Here is a 21,447-nt window from a genome sequence, read left to right as displayed (position 1 = left end):
ATCTATAGAAAGCTTCGTCCCTTGGGCATTTGAATATGCAATTAGCAAAAGGAAGGGCGTGATGGTGCGGTTAGGGTCGGTGGCCATGCACAGTCGAGTCTAAGGAGTCCGAGCAGGGTTATGAAGGTCTTTGACGGCCAAAGGGTTGAGTGGCCTGAAACCGAGCGAGGTGTGGCATCAATATTCAATATCGTAATCCGGAGAGAAAGTAGCCTTAACCAATCGATTTCATCCAGCCTTTCATGTGCCTTGCTGGTTAACCCGTGCCGTGCCTTCCGGTTGACCCGTCTAATTTTAATGATGCATTATTTGATATTAAGGTAATAAATTATCATATCAAAATTTTCAGGTAACATATCCCAACACTAAGCCGGCGCTTATTAAAAAAATGATCCGATATAAGAATTCAATGTCTCAAAATGTGCAAATTCTTCAGAAAAAAATATAAAAAAGTTCCAGATTCGTATGATGTCGCATAGCCGCTTAAGCATTTAGGCCCCTTGGGCGCCTTCAGGCGCCCAAGGGGCCTAAATGCAGTGGTAGTATAGCTTATAATTTGGCCCAGACTATTATTAAAATGAGACATTGCAATATTTCATTTTAATAATATTACGAACTTCCACCACATCGTGCCTAACATCATACAAGATATGGCCCAGACTAGACGTTTTTTATGATAAACATGATATTTCGGAGTCCTTGGTACAAAATGTTTAACCATTTTGTCGTATCTTGATTTCTTCATACCGAAACGCTGCCTTAAAGATGCCTGCCGTACGCCCCCCGCGTCCCTGCACATTTTGAGACGGATGAATAGGGTACGAATGAATACCAGAGAATGTCAATATTCTAGTCTCTTCTTTTTAAATGGATTTACATCTGAATTTTTTTAAATTTAATATTGTAAAAAACATGATTATAACCTTTTTTGTATCAAATGCATGTACTCACATTCATTCATAACCATAATGAAAGTTTTTAAATACACCGAAAAGTTGGAAAAAAATTTTGATTTAAAATTCTGTAAGTTCTAGACTCCAGGATATTGAATGAGCATTAAACTTACAGGACAAGAGAAGGAGAAAAAACTCAATTCAAGTAAAATTCTCGCAATTAAGAAACAAGATATTTATTTAAAAATGGCCATTGAATATTTTCTTAATATATCAAGACTACGCCAAAATTTTAAACAAGTAGGTACAGTGTCAAAAATTTGAGACAAAACGCAAGAAATGAAGCGGGTTTAATGCGCCCAGTTAACCTGTTGATGCATCCAAGCCAGCATATGTGTCCTACTAGTTGCGGACCTCAAGGATAGGGGTCAAAGGAGTTTGGAATATACTGGAGGGGGCGTTCCGAGCGTGGAGAGAAGTGTGGCAGAAATGGGGGTGCTTGGGCAGGATTAACCACGCCTACTTTGACCAAAACATTGGCAGACACATAAGGGCTACTTCTTACTGTTTCGCGAATTTCTCGGTCATAGGTCGTTATTACATTCAAATAAACTATGGAACCAACACTATAAACTCATTTTTCATTCTTCATTGGAAGGCTTCACGAAGTTAGTCTCAAACATATTTTCCCAGGCAAAACATATTATCAATAACCTCTGTTACGTTCTACAACCAGCTCAGCTGAAAATATATTTTTACCAGTAAAAACTAGTAATTTCCCTGCTTTGATACTGGTATTTAATTGTATTATAGCAAATGCTAATGTAACCATACAGTAAAAAACTATATTTTCAAGGATATCTTCACCAGTAAAGTGGCTAAAAGGACGCATAGTTTATAAATAAATAGAAGTATCGCGAATGATGGGAAAAGTCTGATGACAATCATTTTTAATCATTCTGATGACAACATCGGATAAATTCTAATGATTAATTTTGCATTTTTAACTTAATGTAGCGCATTTTCATTAAAAAAAACATCGCCCCCTCAAAATACCAGTTTGTACAACAATTTTCGGGTTGACCGTGTATGCCCTATCCATCCATTATGAGAGTCTTATAACCAACGTGGCGCAATTTATTTATTTTATTTATTAACCGCCCCGAAAACTGCTAATTTAAGACTTATACATCTGGGAATGTAACAAAATGCAAAATTGGACGATTGCAATGGCCTTGATAGAGACAACCTGACCAGACGGGAATGGAAGCCACGAATTGGAGAAAAAATTTGATTTAAAATTCTTTTCCAATTCAGTTTGTCAGTCAAGAACTTAACACCGCAACCCAGGCCAATATGCATGGTACTATACACCATGTCTGGCCAATGAGCATATCACCTACGGTTCCAAACCTTGGTTTTTGAACTATAATAGGTTCGTGTTCTGGTGGAAATGATTATTAATAAGATCCCTTCATATCCCGCAGAAAATTACTAACACAACGTCATAATATTACATTGAACTGGAATCAATCGTCACTTAAATGCAAATTGTTGGAAGATATTAAAGTTCAGAAGCACGTTGAATGCACGATTTACTTGCACTCTATGAAGTCGGCAGTCCGGTTTTATAGCTTTGTGAGACCTAACCAATAAAGCTTCAGAATAACAAAAAGGAAAATAAAACGTTAGAATTTACATTCAGACAGACTAATTTCATGCTGCGAGAAACTACAGGAAACAAGCACTTACGATAAAAGTATAGATGAAAATAGAATGTCCACCATTCAGCTTGAATAAGAATAAGGTTAGGCCATGGTTCGTTGTCAAGTCCTTGTAATCTGGTACGACTGAAAATTCTCCTCCTCCCACTGCCGTTGTTACCTTCCGCATAATCAATAATTTGTACACAACGTATATCATAGACGTTGAAAACCTACCTTTGATATGCGTTAAATATAATTTTTTCTTTGGGACTTCTTTCTGCATCAGCGGGGGTTCGATCAGGATTCTTTCGGAAATTTAAAATACCGCCAATTAGAAATATTCTATACATATATTGAAGGTAAATCATACTCATATCGCAGTATTGATTACAGCACACACTATAGAAAAAAGAAGTAAGAAACATCCATATGCTTTTATTCCGTGAAAATATAATTTAATTATAATCGTAATGACTGCAAGAAAAAATGCAATTTAAGTGAGCATTAAGGCATTAAAATGGTTTTATATTTTAAGTTGACTATTTTTATCAGTTTTAGACCGAAGAAAATAGACTATACTTACTGTCATCATCGAAAGGGCTCCGATATGAGAGTGAGCATTTTTCTTGTACCGCTGAGGAAACCCCATGTCATTGTGCATTCAGCATAACAAAAAAGATTGATTGAAAAACACATTTTGATTAAGGTACCGTTTTCGTCAAAAATATTAAATGGTGACGATAAAAGGAGAGAAATCAAATCGTCATGACAGGATAATTATTTTTTTCCAGTTTTTCGAAGCGATTGATGCCATGTAAAACGAAAAGCTGCTTTGGACACTTATCTTCTTACTGGGAAAAGGAAGGACACTTATTCCCTGGTGTAATTCTGATAAAATGATCTAATTCCATTTTGTCATTTTTCACTGAAACCTTGCGTTAACAATACACAGTCATTATACATCAACCGTTATATTTTTAATCGCATTAGATATAAATAGTGAAATGGAAGTCATTTAATCCTAATTTAATCCTAAAATATCCTATTCAAATTTAATGCAGACACAAAAAGAAAAATGTTGCGTTTTTTTAATGTAATTTGCCAAAATAAAATTTAATGAACGCTTGGCAACATCAAAAGAGAGGTTTTGAATTAAATGATGTAAAAAGATTATAATGAAAAGTAATATGTCCCAGAGAAGTAGATCTTTGCATTGGTAAATAAGAATAAAGATGATTTTTGCAGCATACATACCAATCTATACTAAGCATGCCTGGTAAATATCCATGCGCTGTATAGTCTTCTAATAACGATACCATAAAAATATAAGAATTCAAATATTTTTCTCATGATAGTATGACCCTTGCATCACTGGAGAAGATGCAGTTCCTGAGACCTCAATCACTTAGAGGAAATGCGGAAGAGAGTATCTTATTCTCCAAGCCCAGTTTATTTGCAGAAGACCTTTGAAAGGACATTCCCTAAGGTTTCTTTCCTAGGCTTCTAATGAAAAAAAGTAAAGAGAGAATTACGAAAACAGGAAAAAGAGATAGTTAGCTATTACTTCAACCAGCGTAATGCACAAAAGATGTCTGCCCACGAGTTTTCACCTAGATAATTATCTCAATGAATTTCACATTATAAACGCTGTTTAACCGCCATTAAATTTAGAAGAGATGCTAAAGTTTGATGCTAAACACTTTCATAGCCATGGAAAATGATTTGAAAAGCAGTATTGAAAGAGTTTTTGAGATATTAACGAAGGAGTTTTTTATTCATCAATTTAAAAATAAGGTCAATTTTGACTGATGGATAAGTCAATTGCTTTCAAATTTCGGGCGACAGTACGAAATTTGGCACGAATAAAAAGATACTGAAATATGTCGACTAATACGTACCTTAAAAATGTTTGAGTGCATTTTCTGGGCACACTGATTTTTCATTCATAGATGAGATAAACTTCCGATCATTGTAAAAAAATAACAGCCGAATATAATGACGTACCCACATTCTTCAAAATATTTTAATTGAATCGGGTTTCTTTTTACTTAATATCATTTTAGCCATATAATACTCTAGTTTCTTTAAAATCTCTTTCCCACCTAGTTTTAATAAAACGGTTATCAAAATAAAATTTCTGCACAAACACGTCATTGCTTAAATTAAGGCACCATGAAATATGATAATCATTTGCTCAGCTGAAAATTCTGAAAAAAAGAAGTTGATACGCGAACGACTGACTTCTCTTCAAAAATCTTTTTGCTCCAACACCGAAAATCACCTCATCGATTCATGGCGGAATCCACCCACGCGAATATCAATTTCTATCGAGAGAAATCCCCTCTGGCCATATTCCCACTCACGAAGAGGAGAGGGAATTATTTCCTGATGACGCGAACGAGGAGGTAGAGGGAAAATATTGTGAATATAATCCGTAGTTTTATGTTAGTTTTACATCATATTTCAACCAAAACCGTCAAAGAAATAGGAAAAAAAACTTAGAAGATACATAAAAGTGGATTTGGCAATCCTTTGAACTACCTGTGGTGATGTGTACAGATCCAATACCACAAAATGTACACACAAGCACCAGAGAACGAAAAAGAAAAAAAACACTTTTCGAATGAATAGGCTACTATTCTACTTGAAATTGGGTGAGGAGAAGGAACCTGGAACGTCGGTTTCTTTAAAAGTCTCACTTACGCGGAGACCCGAGAAAATTTTATTTATTCCGTTCGCCGGGAAAGTGTAAAATCAAACATAGTTTTTGAAGGTTTTCTCATTTTTTCCATGAAATAGAAATCAAAGAATATAGTAATTCCAATGCTTCAAAAAATATATGTCATTACATATGCAAGACTACCATCATTCACTGCCGTCCTCACTCCGTCAATGATTCGGTCCTATCTTTTCTTTTTGCAGCTGAATATGTTTATAATTTTAGCCTCCTTCCAATCTCCTTTCTTCCAACTAAGCCTTGCAAAATAGCATAAAAAGAAGCTGAAGTAATTATTAAAACAGGTGACAGATTATTTTCCCATTTGCGTGGTGAAATTACCACTATCATTCAGTTTATTGTGTCCATTCAGAGTCTATGGTGACCTCTCCAGCTTGATCGATGACTGATTAACTTATCGACCAAATATACCGATTTTCTGTCGTAAAAGGTCAGCCACCTGAGTTGGCTACCTCCTAAGGGTATGGATTTATGTGTCATCTTGAGCAGTAGAGGGCCATCGTCATTCCGCCCACCTGCCTATGACTCAACCCAGTCCAGAATACCGACAAGCTTCGACTCGCTAGCTTCCAAAATAATGCGGGCTTTACGTCACTGCCACGCCGAATCGACCCAAATCGCGTCTTATATCATAGGAAATTTTTAAATGCAAAGGCGTAAAAATACAAATAAATTTATAAATTTATCTGGTTATATTCCTATGGAATTAGTGAATATTTACCTCACGGTGACCTCGGTAACTTACCAAGAGGCGTAAGAAAGTGATTTACCATTACGTTATTCCTGTGAGTATCTCTTGGATACAACATAAAGGCCTCAGGATTGGATATCAAGCCGTGGCCGTGGCCTCCTTGCCGTTGCTATGCTACGAGGAAGCTAATACCAAAGCAGGGGATTGTCTTTCATTTCATTCCTTTTCCCATACTGTTAAAAATAAATGAACTTGTTGAAAAGGGAAAACATTCGGAACATCCACAGTGCAGAATAATGAGCAGGTACGGGTAGTTCCCATTTTTTGACTGGTTACATTCACAGAACCTAAGGTGAAATAACTTACGCCATTCACTGATTATAATTCATAGAATTAACATAAATACCAATGTTTGTTCCAAAATCTGAAAAATTGACACTAGTAAGACCGGGGTAAGCCGCATACCTATAATGAGCCAGTGGTCAATTTACTGTTCCACCTTTCCTTGCACTATTTCGTTCGTTTTCCTTTCAACATTTACTTAACGACTGAGTGATTAATACTTTTTCCATAAATTAGACTCCATTTAACCAACATTTACTCCTCTTTGCGTGAATTTTATCTTTCCTTCAAAGATAAAATTCACGCATCGCAGCTGTGAAATTATTCCCACAAGAATTAAACGCTCTACGACGACTTTCCATGCGTTTTCGGTGACAGGTATATGTTAGAGCAGACATATAGCAAAGAATTTTGGACATCTTGGCAATCGTTCCTACAGCTTAGTTGGTGATGTATAGATGTGACCGTCAGCTTGTTTTTGGAATATCGCCTCAACCCACCACAAAAACTTTATCGTTGTTGAGAGAATTAGTGAGATTTTTTCGTAAGGCCGCTATAAAATAAAGACGCATCCTTGCGTTAACTTCATTTTTCATATATTACTCTCCTCGGAAAAACTATTCGCATTCATATCGTTAATATACATATTTTCTCAACAAATCGACCCGATCTTATACAGCACACCATATACCTCATCTAAACAATCATAGTACCGGTGTAAACTAGGGAAGTTCATAAAAAGTATTGGATAAACCAGCGACTATTTCCATAAAAATTTAGAAGCAATTTATTTCGACCCACTTATACAACCTTTTCACTAAATTTAACTCCAAATTTGCACCTCCCCCTATTTAAAGACACGATTTTTTTCAATTTGCTTCGACTTTTCCATCTCATGCAATTTTTTAGCGCTATCTAAGCGCTATTTTTGCCTTATCAGTTATTAATAGAGCTTGATTGGTAGCGTAAGCATGTGGACGTTTCATTTATCTCCACTTCATGCTTAGTAAAATTTGCATTTTTAAAAATGCATGCAGAGAAGAAAGATTCCTTCGTCCACAAAATTTGTAACTTCACTTATGCTCAAAACTTTCATTCTCTCGCTATTCTCAACACATGTGCATTATTTGATCGTCGTGTTTCAGCCTACTGAGTTGTGTTGAAATATTTTATTTCTTATGTATAAAATCGTATCTTACCCTACCTTGGCCTGGGTATTTATACCGAGAGAGTACTGGATTTTTCACCTTGAAAATGACACTTACGTGTTGAAACCATGGTCGGTTGCTGAGTTGTGACATTAAAAGTGTGGAAATTACCATTGTGTTCTTCTTTTTATCATGGATTTTATTTCTTATATTTGACAATCCATTTGGTTTTTACCTTTTTCCACGCTTTCCGGCGAATTAATTTAACTTATTAAGTATGTTACATATAAAATTATTTGGTTGAACCCATTAAAACTTGACGTCATTATCAGGTCACTTGCAATAATACCTATCATTTCATGGGGGATCAAGTTGGTATGGTGAAAAGAGTGTTGGCTTCCCGCCCCGTGGGCTTGGATTAAGTGTGGTTCGGGTGGCAGAGAATTTTTAGAGAACCCTACGTAAATGTTGTGTGGAGGACATCTCAAGCGCACCACGTCGTCCATCGGATGGGACGGTAAGCCAAAGTCGTCATGGCTCCTTTCGTTGGGAGTAGGCTAATTCCAACGCCGGGTTTCTCTCCACACTTCCTTCCATACCCTTCTGTCATTGCACAAGTGACTTCAGATGTCAGTCATGTCCTCCAAATACAATGATATGCCATGATCTCAGTTAGCTAAGCCAATAAGCACTTTTTCAAAGCTATTCACTCTAAAGCATAAAAGTTGGTAACAAATGTGACAACAGCGATAAAATGAAGCAAATGAAAAGTAAATTATACGTGGAGAGTGGAGGCAAGGTTCCCTTTGGGTTATAAAAATTATAGTACATCGTCAAGAGAAAGCATGAGAGTCGCTCATCCAACGTCGTTGCCAACGCGTTGGGCTGAGTCCCAACTTCCGAATAAGGCATTTTGTATGCTAGTTCATTTGCATCTTAGAACAATGACGATATTATTTTATTTTTAACTGCCTTATTTGGCAAGGGTGCTGGAATACTCTGTTGAATTACACCCCTGAATCTCCATCAATAACCGCAAAGAAATCTTTTCAGAATTATGGTAACTCGCAAAAGGGAGAGAACAGAGAATTAATCGATGGGGTGAACAGTGAAATTCATATTCGTATTCATATTCGCATTAAGAAGTTAGGCACTAAATGAAACTCACAGCACAATTAAAAAAATACATAGATTGAAATTGATGTTAATTTTTTATTTTATGCATAAAATTCTATAGAGTTAATAACAAAAATTAAAATGCATAGGGTAAAGGGGGGTGAATCGGGCCACGAAAAGGAAAATCGTCTATTTCCTCGTTTGTGTAAACAGTTACGTCATGAAAGCATTATCAGCCAAGGACTTGATGTTGTACCCGTTTAAAACGTAATTTTTAGCGTTGTTGCTCTGAATAGAACGGTCCTGGAGCAATTTCTTCAAGAGACTGCATGGTCCTATTCGCCCGACGACTTGGAGGGCGAATCGGACCAGATGAGAGGCTGAATCGGACCAGTAAAATAATGTTAATAATTTTAGTTTTCTTAAGTTTTATTGCATAAAATTTTGAAATTTTTCATCATTACTTTTAACAATGTAGTTCAGTCTCGAGATATTTCGACTACACCTTCTTAGAGTCAAACATAACGTTACAAATAGACATACATCACAAATGTGAACATATAGAACAAATTTACCAAAATAATTAAGCACATTTACCACACGTAAATTTATGTAGCCCCTTAGCACCTACACACAGCTCATGGTACCAACAATTACACTCCATGCACTTAATCCAGTCTCTAAACTTTGACGAATTCGCGCAATTATAAGACTTGGAGCAGAAGCCACACAGCGTATCATCAGATGAGATTTCCCCATTTTCAATATTGCCGTCCCTATCTGAAGATGACTCATATAAGTTCTGCAAGTTCTTTTCATGTTCCTAATATTTTGTTTCTTCAGCCGTTGCTTTGTTTCTTCTATTATATCTGGAGAAGTAAGTATTTGAGCAGTTTGCTTTCTTGACTTTTTCACATTGACTTTCATTATTTTTTCTGGTGTAGGTAGTAAATTATGGAAAGACCTACCCAAAGTATTTGACGATTCCTCAGATGTTGAAGTCGAGGATTGGCTTTCTTCAAAGGGACTGGCAGTTAATTTTTGATCGGAAGATGGATTTTTCGAAAAAGGAGTTGATGCACCTTGTGGTGCGTGTGAGCTTCCGAGATTAGAAGGATGAAGATCTAACTCCGTCAGGACACCCGGATTCAGAGGGAATATTCCTGTTGATCGGAATCCATTTTCAGCGTTGCCAATTGTTGCGGCTTTGCTCCATGCATTTCGAAAAAGCCGACCAAAATTAAATTTAGTTATCTTTCTATCCCCCTTACAAGCTGTCATATACGCATTTGTTTCAATAACATAATATGTCTTTAATGGTTTAAAAAAAGACCTGTCCAGTGGTTGCAACCTTTGTGTAGTGTGGCTGGGTTGTGATAAGAGAGTGATCTCATTCTTTTCACAGAACAGTAGAACAGGAAGAGTCTTATGTGATGCGTGGCCATCGAGGACTAGAATGCATCGGCCAGGAATCCTGTTTGCTTGAAAGTGCTTTAGCCACTCCAAAAAAAGATCCTCATTTATCCACCCTGAATTGGACATAAAAATTTTAGATCCCAACGGAAATCCATCCTCCCATTCTTTGTGGAACTTTTTCCCCTTAAAAATTACAAAAGGTGGTATGTAATGTCCACATGCATTGCAGCATGCAACAACTTTCACCAATTCCCCCCTTTCCACAGACGTCTGTTTTATGACTACATTAGATCCTGTTCTTGCAACAATCTTTTGGGTTTGGCGATTATTTAATACACATCCCGTTTCGTCAACGTTGTATATGAGGTGGGGCCTATCCATAACTCCAGCCTCGGCCATCGAAGTAGTTAACTTTGAAAAAAAATCGTCTACATCTTCCTTATTTAAACCCTCAGCTCGAGCCACTGACAAACCTTCGGGTTTTCGAAGACTTAAAGGATGCCTAGATATAAAATTCAAGAACCAATCCTTGCCAGCTCGTTTTTTTAACGCACAGAAATTGTTTTTTATGTTGTTTTCAATGGAAAATTCATATGCCACCTTCATGACATCATCTCTTGTCAATCCGAACCCAATTTCACATAACCTAAGTATTCTTCTAAATAATGCTTCCTCTTCTTCCACTGAGAAGACATTTTGCCCCCCTCTTGTCTTCAATTTTTCCGTGTCCGCTACTATCCTACGATAGAGACAGGTACGGAGAACATGGAAAAGTTCGGCAGAATGCCTCATGCTTCTTCCCTCTCTGAAAGCTTTCAGCGCCATTCTCATATCCTCCTCTGACCATGTCTGTTCCGTTTTTCACCGGTACTTCCCCATCTTAATCGAAAAGGAAAATCATTAACGGTATGCGAAAATTATTACTTTCATAAATACGTTTTAAATTAAATTTTGCTAATGTTACGCTATCAAAAAGAGGTTGTAAGGCGTTCCACAACTAATCCGGTCGCCATATATAATATTTAATACTCTGGCAATCCCTCTATCACGTACATTATATCACCTCCCTTTCTTTCAGATTAACCATAGACCACTGAGTAATGTAGAATGAATGTAGTTAGGGAAATGTGAATTATTAACTATAAATTTCCATCACGAAATGCGTATATTTTGTAATATTGTTTCAGCGAATAATTGGTTAAAATATATGGAGCACTACACAACAAATGTTACATCAAACGAAGGTAGCTTACCTCTCGCTCAGCCTGTAAATCGTGCTCCTCGCAGTAATAATTCCCCTCTATGACGGGGAAAATCTCTTCCCCCTCCTCGTTTCACGTAGTAAATATCTATAACGTGAAATAGAATGTTATTATAATAGGTTTGTTCCATTAAACTTCTAATAATACTTCAATAAAAGAGTATGGCTTAAAAATATATTTTTAGCCACTTTCCCTCGAACATTCTTATAAACATTTGATGTTATTAATGTAAAACATTAAGTTAAATTAAGAAATTATCAATATTAGTTGTATATCTACTTACTTTTCGGTAGCAGAAGGAGGTTTTCCAAATGCCTGATGAGTATAACTGTTTCGATGCTTCACCCTCGACCAGCGGCTTGGAACTGAACTACTGCGCGTGCTGGTCCTTTTCACCCGACTGAGTAATATGATTTTGTATCATTTTTGGTAACTCCGATATTCATACAAGGCTCAAAAAACTAACCTAATGTCGGAGCTATGGTATTAAATTTCCTTTCAGGAAAGAAAAACTTGAAACCTGAGTAAGTGCTACTATGTCACCTTACTTTGAACATATACGAGGTTTTCTAAATATCCAATTTCACACCTCTCTCTTATGGCAGGCTTCCATTCGACTGAGTATCATATGCTTATATTCAGTCGTCGAGTTCTCGTTTTCACTCTGGTAGAAGGACAAGATTACAAAGAAGCAATGCCTGAAGCGTAGTCATTCTTCTGTGATACCGTTTCGGGTCTGAGCGCACTTTTTGAAAAGCGTTCCTATTCACCCGCTGGTCCGATTCACCCCCTTTACCCTACGTAAAGTGTGGAAAATTCAAAGCATAAATTGTTAATTACTAATTTTTACAGCTACTTGAGTCCACTAGGTATCAGTAGGTGTAAAATTTATTTTGACTTTAAATACTGCATCAGATTAATAACTCATGAAATGCCTTAGTGAGCTGCCTGTTATATTTTTGCTCTGTTTAGAACGTCGAGAGATGCTCTTTTCATGGTAAAACCGCGTCAGTTATTAAAATAAAATACTGAAAGATTCGTTCTTGTCCCTGAAGACAAGGGGCAATGATACATATTTCCTGCGCATCAATTTTTTATCCTCAAACATTTGTATGATTCCTCTAAATATGTATATGCAAAATATTAAAATTATATTAAAAAAATTCAATTCAAGCTAATTGTAACCCCAGCTCGAGTTGACACTTCACTACCCTGTTTTAAACAAATCTCCAAGCAACTGTTGACAATCGGTAATGTCCGTGTTCCTGTTCATGAATCGAGCAGTTTGATTTCACTTCCCCGGAAGGTTTGCAAATTAGTTTCATCGGGAGGTGAGCTCATTTCAAAGACTTACCCCAACATACTGCTGATTGCAGTAATGGTATTTTAAGGACGTAACAAAATAAATCAAAGGAATAAATTTACAATTACTAACTAAGAAATAAGTATATTATCCATAAAAGTGGCTTTGAATATCCATGATAGATGTATTTTCTGCATTTGCGCTTCCACACCCTAACACGTTTTCTGAGGTACCCAATTTATTGAACCTCCTCTGAAACGTAATTTAAAAGCAGTTCCTTTAGCTTTTCTTCAACATTTCCTATTGCTTGGATACTTTAACACACCACACCATACCAGTTCGCACCATAATTGCTTCATATTTAAAACCACGGCCAAATGCAATATATTTTCCTTCATTGCAGGTTTCTCTAGGCATTTATTTTTCATCCAAGGCTAGCAATTCCCATTGAAATCAATGCCTGCATGGACCAAACAATTTTCAAATTCAATTGAGTCGTCAATTCATCGCTTCGTTCACTTCAGAATAATTCATAGACTGAGGAGAGCATGGATGAAAAAGAGAGGGCTCGAAGGTCATCTTTTTATTTTTTTAATTTTTTTAAAATATTCATCTCAATTTCTCACTTGAAATTGGAAAAGTACTGAATGAAAGAAAAATTCATATGAAAATCACTGGGGTGGAAATGAATCAATTGAATTAGTTCGGAGTTTTTACCTTGCGAAGGTAACAACATAGTTTTCGAAGCCACGAAATAAGTAAGAACAATAACAGAAGGCTTTATATCTCTTTAAACAGTATAATTTTTATCTCATTTTCTCATAATAACTATCGGATGAGGAGCTTCTTTGTCTATTTATCACCTTTTCTGTATCAGTAATCAAAGTGCATTTTCCATTGCTAAAATTTGACACGGTTTAATTGTGTATAGATAAAATCGTATTACATCAGCAAGATAAAAGGACATACACAGTTACTGATAATCGAAGACTTTTATTCTGCAAACTTTATGACACCAAAATTATTTGCGGGAAATATAAAGCATGATATTTTATATTTACGGAACAAGTATCAAAGAAATTCATTCTTTATGATGCTGAGGAGTAATTTATAAGATACAAAGAAAAAACTACGTCGATAGGTACCTCGATTCCCAGCTCTCTTTTATTCTAAACCCTTATTCCGTCCAACTATTAACAGGGTAAATTAATAACCTTTGTGGGTTCTTTTGGTATTATGATCCCATATCAGCTCTTCAAGTCACCTTACTGAGGATAGTCCTCCAAAGAATAAAATAAGAACTTAAAAAAACCGTAATCTAAAGTTATATTTTCTTCATTTGTGACAGCATAATGACTATCCCTAAAGCAAAATAAATAATCGTTTAGCTTATAAAAATACGAGCGACAATGAAACTTCCAATCTTTCAGAAAAACAAGGAGGGCAAAAATGGAGGAGGCAGGAAAATATGCACGTCAACGCAAACCATTGTAAAAATATAAAAGCACCGCTACTTCACAGGTATTGGGTATTTTGGGCCACGTGCATGCGCATCCGAATTCCATCACTATCCATAGGGAAATACGGGAAAGAGCCCTTTATAGTGATTTTTTAACGATCCGGAATGAGGTATTCTCATAGAGACACCACCAAAATTTTATTTCGATCTCAGAAGCGAAAAAAGCCATAGAGCAGAACCAATGTATGCCTTCATTTGTGAGAAAATGCCCGTATTATCTCAAACTCATTCCCCAGGGTATTCCCATGACCTTATCTCCAAGCAGCAGGCGACTTGGAAGCTTTTATTTTCAGACGCATATTACATATACCATTTCATCCTCCGTGTCACACTGATGCATTATCATTTTGCATTAGGAAGCCGAATTTCCTATTTTCACGTAAATATGGAATATTTCTCTTTCTATAATAGTCGACTTACATTTAAGTTAAGAAATCATAATCGATCGGTTTAAGGAATCTCTACATGGTGGAATACATTTTTCAAATTTTCCGGCTAAATATTTAAAACCATACCATGCATGCAAAGGGTTAAGCTGGAGATACCATTAAAGGAGACAGTGTCATAAGGAGAGAGAGGGTACTACGCAGGGGTTGGAATGAATCTACCATCACGATCGTTCTCTCTCTCTAATATAGACGAAGCATAGGAGTCAGGCACCCAAAATAGCCGGAATTGCGAGGGATTTTCAAATTGTTTCATACAACGTATCTCGGCTGCGACACAATGGATTTTCAATTGCATTTGGACATGTTCTATCGAGCGATACGCATAAAAATACATTCAGTGGAGGAATTGAGGGCTACAGATATTTATTTTTAGTTACTCAACCCTGTAAAGCACACTCGCATCTTGGGTAGGACTCGAGCACCCCATCATAAAAATGACTTTGCCGGTCAATATTTTCATTCTTAATGAGCTACATGCTCCTATGTGAAGCAGTGGTGCTTCTACTTTTTTACAACGGTTTGAATTGACGTGCACATTTTCAAGCACGTCGTTTTCATTTCCATTTTGTTCCTACTCTTTATTCTGAATAGTTGCAGAATAATATGCGCTCGTAATTTGTATTTCCCTGACCACAAGGAATACAAGATCCACCATCCCTACTCATCACAGAGTTTTATATTCTCCGATGTGGCAGTTTTTGACAGTGTTGACAATTATGGCGTTAAGTCGGGACTAAAAAAATATTGGTCTCCTGAGTGGTGAGATTTTGTGCCTGGGCTTTAATAACTTGATTTAAAATGAGGAACACACTTAAGTAAATATGAATATTACGTATTTCAGCATAAATAATCTAAATATAATATCGGCTTGAAGTAATGGAAAATAGAGACTTGATTTTATACTTAATTTTTATCCCTGCCCTTTATTCTGTACAGTAAAATAAATTAATTCATTCCATAAAAAAATTATAATCCCACATTTAAACTGTGCCAATTTTAAAAAGAGGGTTATGCCCCATAGCCAGAATTGTAAGGCATGAGATATTTGACCTCGCGGCAGAGCTTTAAGCCACCAAGTGCGTCCAACGGGTTGCGGATGGTGGGTCAACCTGTAGATATAGAGGTAAGCTGCGATATAAGCGAGTTTACTTGTCGAATAAGCAGTGGTGGACAAAAAGCGGCGGCATTCCGAGCTGGTACGGATCTATCCCTTGGCAAGATAGGCCATCTAAATGATACATTAAACCTGTGAAGATGCCGTGACTTGGCTATGGGAGGCCGCCAACAATTATACCTCACATCACCCGGGGGAGAGGGCAGTAGCTCTTCTTCATATGAGTGAAGGTGGAGACCACGGTGGTCAGTACAGCGACAGTCATTTCACTTCATACGTGGTAAAGTTTACTTTAACGGCTGTAGTACTGTACCACCACATTATTATCCCGAGGAGTCGCAGCTACTCCAACTTTAAATTATCTGACATGGTGGAATTCTCTCAGGTAAAAAATTCTGGAGGTAAACTAGTTCCACATTCGGATCTCCGGGCGGAGACTACCCGATACTACCCGATACGGTCAATAGTGATAAATTTATGAGGATGGGTACATGGAACGTGAGGTCACTAAGGAAATGCGATAAGCTAGAAAACCTTAAAGTGGAAATGGAAAGATTGAATATTGACGTGTGCTAGGAATCAGTTAAATGAAGTGGCCTGAGGAGGGAGACTTTTGGAGAGGAAGAAGAAGTGAGGAGTGGAAGCTATAGGATTATACACACGGGATCCCTAAATGTTAATGCTGGGGTTAGGATAACGCTTAGAAAGAGCGCCGGAATGCGTATGAAAAGCCTACTACAGTACAACGAAAGGGTAGTTATGGTAAAGTTAGAGACTAAGCCGGTAGATACCGTAGTGGTACAGGTTTTCATGCCTACGACGGACTACGAGGGTGAAGAAGTTGAAGACGTCTATGAAGATATCAGGGAAGTAATCAGACAGATTAGGGATGAAGAAAACGTCGTTGTTTTAGATGACTGGAACGCTGTCGTCGGCGAAGGCCAGGATGGAAGAATAACCGGAAAATATGGATTATAAAATAAAAATGAGAGAGAAGAAAGGCTCCTGGAATTCTGCACAGAACAAAAAATGGTGGTTGCCAACATGTTATTTAAGAATCACATGAGAAGAATTTATGCATGGAAAATGCCAGGAGACCAAAGAAGATTTCAACTGCACTATATTTTAGTGAAGCAGAGGTTTAAGAACCAAGTAAAGGACTGTAAAAGCTACATGGGGGCATATATTAAGATTGATTATAATCTAGTGATGATGAAATGCCATCTGAAATTAAATATTTGAAGAAATCAGCGAAGAATGCATGGCATTTAGAGAAACTAAAGCAGTCAAAAAACCAACAGGCCTTTCAAGAAGTAGCTTAGAGCAAGATACCTGTACGATTAGATCAGACTGAAAAATCAGTGGAGAATAGCTGGACAAATATCAGAAGTGGGCTTCACGAGGCCACTAGAGAAGTTCTAGGGAGATGAAAATGTGTTAAGAAAAAGCCATGGATCACGGATGAAGTCCTAGACCTCATTGAAGAACGGAGCAAATATAAGAATACGAATAATGAGGAAGGATAGGCTTGCTGCAAGAGAACGAAGAACAAGTTTTTTTCACAACGCGAGGAAAGCCAGAGAAGCGTGGATGAGGAACGTATGCTAGGACGTGCAAAATAACCTCATACAAGGGAAAAAGGGGGCGGACTATAGAATAGTAAGGAACCATTTCAAGAAACGAAGCACAAGATGTAATACCATAAGGGACAAAATGGAAATATTCTAACTGAAAACGAAGACAAAGCTGGGAGATGGAAGGAATACCTGGAGGAATTATCCAACGGAAGCAAACAAAGAATTATACAACGGAAGCTCAAAAAGTATCGAAGACGAAACTGAAGTTGAAACGAATTACATTGGAGCAAGCATCCTAAAATCGAATTTGATGCTGCAATACGATGACCTGCGAAAGAATAAGGCCCCAGGAATAGATGGCATTCCAGCAGAGCTAATCAAAAATGCAGGAGAAAAGGTCTTAACTGTATAAAACCATCTGCGATATGTACTCAACAGGAGATTCATCTAGTGACTTCGAGAAGAACAACATCATTCTCATACCCAAAAAGAAGAGAGCTGAGAAGTGCGAAGACTTTAGGACCATAAGCCTGACGACACACGAGTCGAAGATTCTGGCAAGAATCTTTTTCAGGAGAATACAACGAAGAGCAGAAGAATTCCTTGATGAGGAACAATTCGGATTTAGGAAAAGCAGGGGCACAAGAGAAGCAATTTTAGCTCTTAGGCTGCTCATAGAGAAGAGTATGGAGAAAAAAAAAAACGACTATCAAAGCATTTGTCGATTTAGAGAAGTGAAATTTTAGCATTGAAGTTTATTTTTAAAATAATGTGCCTGAGCTGTGATAACATGGATTAAGTACAAGTTTCTACTTTTACTATAAATACCATGTGGTAGTCATCTAAAACACATCCAATGAATCACATGCATCAATATTTTTATATGCTTTAAAGTAGTTCGACAAAAAAAAACTCATGACCAAACGCTGCAATAGGCCTGATAAAAGTAGAGAAAAAAAGAGAGGAGTGGCTTTAGGGACCAAGGAAAGGAGGGTTTGAGGGTTTGTCTGAAGAAAAGGGACGCCATATCGCTTTTGCGGTTCCTACTTCCCCTACCTTCAGTGGTAAGACCCGTCCTCCCATTCAGGTGGGTTGGTTAACGCCCTCGACTTTTTGTCTTCCTCGTTGGGCTCTGATGTAGTTCCGCGCTTAGCAACCGCCATGCAACGCTCCAGTCAGTGCTACTGCCGGTTGAGTACTCAAAATTATTTATTCACATCCTGCTTTTGAAATTCCCCACGAGTATCTTCTTCACGGTAAAACCTCATTTCGTCAATTTCTCTAAACAAAAACAGCACAAATTAATAATGAATCGCCTAAAATTAATACAAATTTTCGTTTAGCCTCCACCTCTATATCTTAAAAAAGAAATATAATTCCCTGAAAACATCAAATGCAAAATATTTTTCCCTAGCCCGAGGTAACGAGCGTTTTATATTAAGTTTGTACGAATATCATAGCTTAGGACTTCCTTGCAGTGCTAAATTTCCATCGCAAGCTCAGCAAAATGAAATTTACTAGGTTCAGATGATAACTTCCTCCAGCAGAAATTTATCGCCGGTAAGTACAAAGAAAAGTCTTGGGAATGGAGAAAAAATCTCGCAAAAGACAAAATAACTCACGTATTTATTTCATTTTCAAGATAGGCCTACGTTATACGCACGAACAGTTACAGAAGGTTACGGAAGGAATAATTTAGCGCTAAGGATACTTTTACACCGAAAATTCTGGCAGCAATTTAAAATTTCTAAGCTAAGCACTCTATTTAGGAATTCTCTCACAGACTGACATATCTTTTCTGCAGTCCCAACAAACTATTTGTTAGAGAAGCCTAAAGTTTTCCTTAAGATTTCACCATGAGAAATTACTTTTAATGTAATATAAATTATGATTTGATGTAATAATCTAACCTTTTACCAGATTAATAAGAATCAAATATGGTACAAAACATAGAAAACCTGGTTGAGAAACTTAGGAACTAAACTGTCATGTGAAAATTCCCTGCATGATCGCAATAAAAGGAATCCCATCCATCGAGTACGATTCCAAGAAATTATGCTAATTTCATTGAGAGGGTTTATTTTCCTGCATTGTTTATGTGCTATTCATTACCCGCGCAGAAAAAGTTATAAGCGACTTTTAAAAACTTGCAAATCCTTAATTCAACACGAAGGTGGAAGGCAGTGAAAATATTGTAATTCGCAACTAGTATAAATATTCTGTACTACATCCGTCTATCACCTCTATCGTATTAATACGAGCTTGTAGACTTCAAATACTACCACCTTCACGCCATACATTTTACACCAACATTTGTAGTCTTTCCGTCCAGAAAAATACTATAATCCAACCATTCACTACCAAAAGTCTTTAACAAAGGTAGATATAGACGTGAGGACACGAATGTGGAACAATAATGCTGATTGCCGGGCCTTAAGGAAGGAAGGGTAAATTACTTAGTTGCTCACGAGGGCGTTTTTGAGTAAATTTCGCAATGCAACTTAGGTCATCGAAATCTTCGGAAAGTAATGGAGTCATGAAATTTCCTTCAAAAACTTTTCAAAAACTTCGTTTCAGGCTTGATTTTTGTGGTAGTTCGCTATATCCATAATGAATAACACAAATGGTAATTCCCACAATTTAATTCATCACTCAACGACGACATATTGTCATTTTCAAGGAGTTGAAACCATGGTCGGTCCTTGAGTGTTGAATTGAAGTGTGGGAATTACCTTTTGTGTTCTTCATTATTTTTCTTCAAAAAGTATGAATTGGATCGAAAAGCTTTAGAACTAGACGAAAGAGGATCAATCCTGATACCAAAGGATAGAGGCTGATGACTCACGCAGGCATTATTTTCCCTCAGGCGTTCTGATTTTTTCCACTCTAAACATTTTCTTTCACTCATCCATGTAAAGATGAATTTTTTCTTTATGCGAACTTAGTTTTCGCTCATTAAATATTTCATTTCTTTTCATTTTCTCGACTGTCTTAAATATAATGTAGCTATTTAACACAATGAAAGTGCTTGTCTATTCCCTCACTTGAAATGGCATCATTTGCCGGAACCTGAGCCGGTTGAAATACAGAAGTGTGGCAACAGACAAGTACTTTCATTATGTTACGTATCAAATATTTCCAACGAATTACGCCGGAAACTACATATGTTATTTGAAGTGAGCAATTAAGGTTTGTTTTGCTCAGCAATAACGGATCTTTACTTCAGTTTTGATTAGGCAATAAATATACACAATCAGTTCCACTTGAGTTACGCAAGTTAAAACAATTTTTTTTTTTAGCTGCTGAGCTTTCCCTTCCAAAAGTCCAGAATGGAGTCAGTCAGATCCACATGCGATGAGACTAATGTGAAAACACGAGCACTTGGGACGGAGGGCCATGCTGCGGGAGAAAGGGAGGCGTTCTTCGTTGTCTGCGTGGGTGAAATCAGAGACTGAAGGAAGGCAATCCGAGATGAAACCTCCGAAATGAAGCGAGATGGGGATAAGGAGGGAAAATTAGAGAAAGGGAAAGCGAGAGAGAAGGGGAAGCAGCATGCGATGACCCTGGCACTGGTTCGTGGGTGGCCAACGGGGTCACGCCAGGGGTCACGGCCGGCTGGATTACGCCTATATATGTATGTTTTCCTTATCTACGTAGCTATAATCCCAGCTTACAGTGAACACTGCCCTGCGCCCCTATTCTCCGTGCTTCGACCAAACCTCCTCTATCTCTCCCTAAGGACATGACGGGTTGAGTGCTGGGAGAGACCTCCGGAGAGATTTATGCTGCAGCTTCTTACCACACCTCCGCAGATCGAGGTGAAAAAAGCGTCAACGAAAGCGAAGTAGGGTCGGTAAGAATCGACCGGAGGAGAATCCTCTAGTTGTTGCAGATTTTTTTTGTTCAGGGCTCGCCACGAACCCTTTCGGTGGTATGTTCTCTGGCAAGATGTTTTTTCCACAGAAATATACCGTAAATAACAAGGTAGCTAATCGGAATTGTGGAATTTATAAAAAAGCATCAATTCATTATTTGGAGTCAAAAATAAGTGAAATTATACCCAACGCATTTAAGTTCGGGAATAAGAAAAGTATTATTATGAGGTAATGTATTATCAGCTGTGATTAAGACATTTATTTTAAACTCTGTTATTAGTCATTTTGCAAATCGTAGG

The sequence above is a fragment of the Ischnura elegans genome, chromosome 1 (genome assembly GCF_921293095.1).
Source record: "Ischnura elegans chromosome 1, ioIscEleg1.1, whole genome shotgun sequence".
In the NCBI taxonomy this organism is placed as follows: Eukaryota; Metazoa; Arthropoda; class Insecta; order Odonata; family Coenagrionidae; genus Ischnura; species Ischnura elegans.
The sequence above is the reverse complement of the archived record's forward strand: the minus strand, read 5'-3'. Positions refer to the sequence as shown.